We start from the raw sequence: 7,163 nt of genomic DNA, 5'->3' as shown, positions 1-7,163 counted from the left end.
ATCTTTGAGATATTTGATTTATCCTTTTTTATTGTTTGATATATCTTTTGATGTGCACTATGCCTACTCAATGTTGCCACAATCACTATATATCATTGTGTGCTTTGATTGGTATAATTGAGGCATGGTATATTGTTTATGTCTGCCATGTTTGTTGGTTGTTTCCTCACAAGACCCACCAAGTTGCAATTCCTTGTGATGTGTTGTCAATTGGTTGTTCTCTCCCAAGACCCACCAAGAGCATCAAATGTCTTATAAATGTTGGGCCATCCTCTTGTCTATTGTTTTCTTGAGAGTTAGTTCATACATTGGATACATCATCAACCTGGTCTTATATACCCTAGAGCATAACATTCATTGCTATATCAAAAACAAGGTTTCTCTCCACATATTAGCATAACAAAGCATTAAAAAAAAATCAATCATCCATAAGCATGCATTTGTTTACCCATATCACATTTTTCACTTCATTTCACTTTTCTTACATTCAATTCCCCGTTTCTCATTTTTCTTTCTTCTATAATTTTCATCTTCCATTTGGTTTTTTTTTCGTCTCTTTTTTTCAGAAGTTCATTTGTGTAACCTTTCCATCTTCTAAATTGTTCAAGGGTTCTACACGAAGGTCCCATTATACCCTGCATACCTAACCCCATTAGTTTCATTGTCTCGAAAATATGGGTCACTCTTTTTTGCTTTTTGTAGCTTTTTTTTTTAAGTTTTTGCCTTGACACTTCGGAACCTCGGAGTCCCAAGGTGTCCTTTGCCTAATTTTTTTAGTCCTACCCCGGAACCCTGGAGTCCCGAGGTAGGCACTTGTTTTTTGTTGTGTTTTGACCCCGGAGCCTCGGAGTTCCAAGGTAGGTTTTTCTTTCTTGTGTTTGTCACAACCTCGGAACCCCGGAGTCCCGAAGTCGTTCCTTGTCCCTTTTTGTCGTTGAAGCCTCGAAAGTCTGGAGTCCCGAAATATCAAGTTCTTCATGTTTTGTTGTTTGTCATTTCGGAACCCCGGATCCTCGAAGTCCCAAAGTTGTGTTGTCTTTGCAACCCCGGAGTCTCGAAGTTGCTTTGCTTGTTTTTCTTTGTCCACCTCGGATCCCCGAAACCATGGAGTCCCAAGGTGCCCTTGCTTGTTTTAGACCCCAGAACCCCGAAGTTCTGAGGTCTGTTTGTGTTTTATTTCTCGGAAGTCCGGAACCCCGGACTCTCGAGGTCGTGTTTAAGGCGATTGTACAGACGAAATATCGGGGGTATAAATAGGTGAAATGAACCTTTTTGAGCTCATTTGTGCATTCAAGTTTTCCGACTTCCTTGCTCTACCTCCCGACTTCGCACCTCTGTATCGCCGAGTTTTCGAGGGATTTCTTTCACCGGGTTGGTAGATTTCTTTGCCCTCTTTGTGTTTTCTAGTTTAGATCTTTTTAGTTTTTTAGTTTTTTAGTTTTTCTCGTTTTGAGTGTTTGTTTTTCTTCCTGTGTCCCTTAGGGTTTTCCAACGCCGGAACCCCGAAGTTCCGGGCTTGGTAATTGTTTACACCTCGAAACCCCGGAACCCCGGAGTTTCGAGGTTGATCTTTTTTGGGTTGTGCTTTTTCCTCGGAACCCTGGATCCCCGAAGTTTCGGACCCCCTTTTTGACCAATTGTTGAACTATACCTAACCTCAAAACCTCAGGACCCCGGAACCCCGGAGTTCCGAAGTTCTTTCCTCTTAGGCCACTGTTTTAACTCAGAACCCTAGAGTCCTAGAGTTCCGGAACATCTTTTAGGCCATTATTTGAACTATCCCGGGACTTTGAGTCCTCGAAGTCCTGAACGAGTTGTGCACTTAGTCCACCTCGAATCCCCGAAGTTCTGGATTTATTGTTTTAGCCTTGTCTTACCCCGAAACCCTGGAGTCTCGAGTTTCGTTGTTTTGGTTCACCCCAAAGTTCCGGGTCATTCTGAAGTTTCGGGTCATGTTTTTAGCCCATCCTCACTTCGGAACCTCGGAACCTCGGAGTTTTGAGGTCAGTTGTTTGAGAAAGAGTTTTCCCACCCCAAAACCCCGGAGTCCCGAAGTGGGTAATATAATTGATATATTTGATGTGTGATAGGCTAATTTGTGGTTCTTTCTTGCAGATTAGAAAAATTAGATGGACCCAACTTCTGGCAAGAAAGGCAAGGAGTTGGATAGACTCCCTGCAACCATGAAGTACCATTATTAGGGGCAGGTTTATGTTTCAAAATTGGATGATCAAATCAAATGGGTGACTGATACAGAGGTAGAACATGTTGAATTAGAAGACATTGCAACACAATTGGATAAACCAAGACTAGAGGATCCTTATAGGAGGATCAAGAGATCAGGGTTGGTAGAAGCAACTATTTTTCCTCAATCCATCGAAGCCCCTGAATTCATTATGACCGTGGCACACTTCTACAATGCACACTAGGAAGTGCATTGATGCCCAAGGAAGGACAGTAATAAATTTATCTGTTGATATGTTGGGATATGTGTTTGGTATTCCTTCAAGAGAGGAAGAGATGTTGTTAACAACTGAGGAAGAAGTCGTCGAAGTATGGGATGGGGATATTACTTTGAGCAAAAGGCATATGAATGAAAATTGGCTCGAGGAGGAGAGGAAAACAGGATTAAAAGCCAATGGCATACTAAGGGAAGATTTCGAGGATTATTATGCTCGCAAGGCCTTCAGCAAGACAGATTGTGGTCACTTCTGCCCATGGATGTTTCATTACATGACTATTGTTCTGATTGGCAAGAAATATTTCGATTGGGCTCAGATCTTATCTGACAATATACACAGGCAATTGGTAGATGTGCATAAAACAAAGAAATTATTCTTCACTTCATATGTTGTATGGGTAGCGGCTCGAGCAAGAAAATTTCCAGGGTTGCAAACAGACGGCCAACTTGGAGATGAGGAAGGACAAAAGAAGGTGTGGGAGTATTACACCCAACTCCCTCTAGGCAACGCAAAGGCATATTACAAAAGAATAAACGATGCCTTCATTTTCCTTGTCATCATCAAACTCACAAGTGATATAGGTTATAGAATAAGCCCAAAAGCAATGGCCATAATCACAGAATGGGCATGTTGGTTCATTCAAAATGAACATTCCACGTATATTAAGGTCAGTGGATTCACAGGGAGCCCTATGCTGCTGCCAAGATACTGCAATGACCGCATCATATTATTAGAATATGTCAGGCAGATGCTTGGGTTGCAATCACTTTTGTCTTCAAAACATAAGACAGGTGTAGATTTTTCAGTTTCTATTGGTTATTTTTCCTGTTCCAAGATTCGGGTAGCTAAGATGGCAGAGCAAGAGTTGCAAGATCCAAATTTAAAAGAATTCAGTTATGCTAGAGAGTATTACGACCCATACGGAAAATTAAAGCAAATAATGTCAAAGGCATATGAGGGACATAAGTCAAGATTGGAGAATTTTTTGGCCAACCTCCAAGACAGTTTTGAAGTCAAAGAGAAAAAGTATTCCAGGCTCTCAGTTCCGCGGATGAGGAATTTTGAAATAGAGACCAATCTCCCTAAAGAGTTAAGGGATGATGGTGATTTATTAAAACCTACATATAAGGAACGGGAAATTGATAAGAAGCCCCTCTCTCCAATCAAATGGTCAGGGCAGGAAGAGGTGGATATAGATAGAGTAACTCAAACTGTTATAGATAGAACTAGGCAGTGGCTAAGTTTGAGGGTTAGGTCGAGCACTTCGAAGGGGAAGCAAAAGGAATCAACCTCAGGTGTTCCTCAGTCAAGGGGTTATAAGGAGTATGCCCGCAAGACAAGGTCCAGCTCCAGAAAGAATACCTCTATGAACCCAGAAAAGGTGGTGCAACCCAAAGAAAGTACTGAGGAACTCCTCAAGCAAGTCCATGAGCGAATGAGGAGGGCCGAGATTTTGAAGAAGGCTGTTGATTTGGGGATCAGCGAAGGGTTAGGAGTCGTGTCATTGGCAGAGGTACTTCCTGTTAGGGCAGTGATTGGGCAAAGGCCAGGAGAAGGCAATTAGGAAGAAGATGAACAAGGGAAAACCAATGAAAATACACAACCTCCTCCTGATACGACAAGTACATCTACTCAGCCCTCGCCAATAGCAACTACACAGGCTCCAATTTTGACATCAACCACTACAACCCCTCTGCCAACATCATCTGGTGTTTTTATAACGACATCAACAACATTACCTCAAGTAACTACAGTATTGTTTCCTATTGTAGAAAATGTAAGCATTCATAATATTGAATCAGATTCTGAACAAGAAGATGAGCAACTTATGGAACAATTGGTACAAAGACGGACCAAAGGGAAGAAAGTAAAGAAGTTCACCAAGCTCAAGAAATGGGTACCAGTTGACCCCATGAACATTGATGAATAGGGTCTACTAGCTGAGCAACCACTTGGGGGAGAGAAGGAGCGAAATGAGCCAGGGGATTCACAAGATGAAAGATTGGTCTTAACTCCACAAGACCAAGAAGATCTATTGAAAGAGATAGTTGCCAAGCAAGGTATGGAGGAAACTGATAAAGGTGGCAGCCAATTTGAAGAAGAGATGAGTGATAAGTTAGGAGAGTTGCATAAGCAACAGCAATTGAATGTTGATGTCACTCTTCAAACTGCCTGAATTCCACCGACTACATCAACCGCTAATATTCAAACCCAGGAGCAAGTTGGCGAGGAGAAAGATGAAGCAAAGGAGCAGTCAAACGTACACGTGGTGACTGTTGACATCATGCCACATGAAGGTGAAAAGGATAAGGATGTGCCACAATGGTTAAACTTCACCTTTAAGAAGAAGAAGAAAGTGGTGCTACCAAAGGTTACACTGCAACAGGCCATCATTGAAGAACCACGGAAAACAAAAAGAGCAAGGACAGTGCATCATTTGTCAAGGATAGGTTCTGGTGAAGTGATTGTCGATGTAGCAGTTCCAACACAAGTTGAAGGTCAAGACTCCTCGAAATATTAGGTTTCACAGGTCAAATTGGGTAAGCAGACCAAGTGGGGAGAGCTACATACGTTGGAACTTGCTACTAGTGTCATCAGGGGCCGAATAGAAAAGGAGCACATCTCCCATTCAAAGGTCAAGGCACAACCGGAACAATATAAGCAGTTGTTGCTAGAGATGGGTAAGTTCCTAGATACATGTATAGATGATAACTTACCTTCAACCTCATCACTCCCAGAAGGAGATACAAAAGCACTGGTTGAGGTAAGACAAGTGGCAGCTACAGCAAAGGCATGGGCACGAACAATGCCGCCAAAATTAGATTATTCTTGCAAAACACCATGAAAGAGTATAAAAAGGCCATGCAGGTTGGAGGAGCGTTAGCTTATTGTTCTCAGCAGTGGGAGCGGAAGCTCAACACTTTCGGCAAACAGTTTCGAGTTTTGAATAAAGTTTTGAGTCTTGGGGAAGAGGTTATAATAAGGGAAGACCTCTTAGGCGGAGATAGTTGTAAAAATTTGCAATCCTACATATACATTTTGGAGTTGAAGATTGAAATGCTTCGACGGTATGAGAAGGATATAACAAGTATTCGGTCTCCCCTTCTCAGGGTAGTGGAGAAGTACAAGAAGTTTGTAGGGCAGTTATTAGGAGTTTTTGGGCTTGGTATAACCAGTGTTGGACGTATGGAGGAGGACCAGGTACTCCGCCAATGGGATGCATATGAGGCACAACATTTTGCAGCTCCGACTCAGTTTAATGTTTCGTTAATGTACAGGTTTTGATAACCCAGTGTCAACAGGCCGCGGAAACAATAGAAGAGTTGGAAGGTGGAAGAAAGAATACGGAGGAGATTTTGAGGAAGTACAAGTTTAGAATCAAACATGTTGTTGATCCTCCTGCTGAAGTGATTGCATGTATCGTTAGCAATTACGAGGCCTATAAAAAGAAGTGAAAGAAGAACATATAGTTGCTAATGATAGCATGACATTTTGAAGGATTTTTGCATGACACCACACTGGGGCTTCAACGCTACCTCCAACTTACACTTTAGTTTTGAACAAAATTTTGCATGACTACGAAAGCTTGGCTCATGCAGCACCATTTTCGTAGTGCTCTCTGAGTACCAGTTTCGTAATAGTTAACTGGAGTCTAAGGCAGAGACTTGAATGTCAACTGCGACTCCTTGCTTTTTAGTTCTTAATTTAGATAGGTTTATTTCCTAGAAAGTAGGACAAGAAACTCTATAAATTGAGGCGTTTGATTCATTTGTAAGGGTCCACAAATTGATGATTTGAGGCCCACTTAGAGATTTTAGATTATTTTTTTTGCAGATTGTTATGAAGTAGAATATTTTTGTGATACATTCTTTGAAGTTAATACAAGAAGCAGCTTATAGATTGCCTGATCTATGCGTATGTCCTATTAATTTGTTCTTTGCAGTCTGGTAATGTCTATTGTTTGAAATCAGCAACGTGTTCTGGTCTTATGTTTATTGCTTTATGAATCATACTGCACACGTAAGTGGTGTGAGAATTACTAGGATAGACGGTATTGTGGTGATATTTTTTCCATGAATTTGTGAGGTTGCTGACTTTGCAGGTTTATTGGAGGTCCGTTATTGAATGCTGATTTGGATGATATTGATGATTTTGGATTGCAGGGTACTTACTAAGTAGCTCATTAAGTTGTTATTGAATTAGTTTCATTGTTATTTTCTTGTTTACTATCTTTGCAATTTATTTCGAAAGAGAATCTTAAACCATAAAATACAAAAAAGTGGAGTTATTGGAAATTATTGGGATTTGTTTAACCAAAAGGCCCCTTCACAGGTACAACCGCATCAACCATTGAGCTACCCATCATCGTCGAGACCCGACTATAGAGACCTTGGAGTAGTTAGTTTTTCGGAACTCATTACTTTTCAGGAGAGGTGGTGAGTGTTTACACAAATTACTTGACTGTTGGTGAGTGTGTCACAACACCCGTCAACAGGTCCCTAGTTTCTTGGCAAAGCTTATATCCATTTAACTAGATGGGTTGTTGGCTTCGATGCTACTAAGGTCAACATGATTCCCTATCATTCACAATATTGCTAATGTTATTGGTTAGTTTGTTGCCATTTATAATGTTATAAAATATTCAAAGAGTTTCTTCTTTGCTAGGTTTGTGTTTGTGTCAAAACTAATAAGGTTGTGCTA

The sequence above is a fragment of the Cryptomeria japonica genome, chromosome 3, assembly GCF_030272615.1.
Source record: "Cryptomeria japonica chromosome 3, Sugi_1.0, whole genome shotgun sequence".
NCBI classification, from domain to species: domain Eukaryota; kingdom Viridiplantae; phylum Streptophyta; class Pinopsida; order Cupressales; family Cupressaceae; genus Cryptomeria; species Cryptomeria japonica.
This window is presented reverse-complemented; position numbering follows the sequence as displayed.